Genomic DNA, 934 nt, shown 5'->3' with positions numbered 1-934 from the left:
TGGCATTTAACATGGAAGCAGAAAAATTTACCTGTTCTCGCTGTTTTATCTTCCATGTTCCCTTCCCATCAGTGATAAAAACTTTACTGCATTAGATCATAACTTTTATATAGCATTTATGATTTCTCCTCCCAGACTTTTGAAAACTCGATCTTGTATGCACTTCTTTCCTTTAAATATGGAAGTAAATTTTGTCTGAGTCATCGTATTAACGAAGCGAGACTCATCGAACTCAACTCTTCTCTTTTGTTGTGGAGCCATTTCAATCTAATCAAATTATAGAAAAATTCCAAAAATTACTTCAAAAAAATAAATCATGGCTTCTAACAGTAATTCTAAGAGTTTAACAATAAGATCCATGAATTTATTCCCAAATTTTCTTAACATTCCCAAATTTTTTGAATCTTCTCAATGTGGGAGAAATCCATGGTAAAAATCAAATATTTTTAGCTTGGAGTGAAGCTCTTACCTAAAGATAATCAAATGCGGTGTCAAAAAGCTTTGAAATCGCCTCCTAATCCAAGATCTCTCAAGCCCTAGGTCAAAAATGGCATTTTTAGGAGGAAGGGGATGATGAATAAGGGTGGTTGACTGATCAAAATCATGGTTAAAGGTGTTTTTCGTGAGCTCGTCATCAGCGGGGTCAATGGTACCGTCGGCGCACTTAATTGGAGTTTAAATCCTAAGTCTCAGGAAAATCCCACCGTCGGCGGCGTCGAAGGCGTCGAAGGCACCATCGGCGGGCTCTATTGATTTTGTCCAATTTCAGATTTTTACCGTTTCTATCAATTCCAAGCCTAAACGACATCCATTTAATCATTATAGGCAAATTTTAAATAACTAAATGATGTACTTAGCACATATAAACTTTCACAACACAAAACATCACATTTATATATAAATTCCAAGGGGTGGGTACAATATATGTTACATC

This window comes from Phalaenopsis equestris, unplaced genomic scaffold (genome assembly GCF_001263595.1).
Source record: "Phalaenopsis equestris unplaced genomic scaffold, ASM126359v1 Scaffold000272, whole genome shotgun sequence".
Taxonomy (NCBI): Eukaryota; Viridiplantae; Streptophyta; class Magnoliopsida; order Asparagales; family Orchidaceae; genus Phalaenopsis; species Phalaenopsis equestris.
This window is presented reverse-complemented; position numbering follows the sequence as displayed.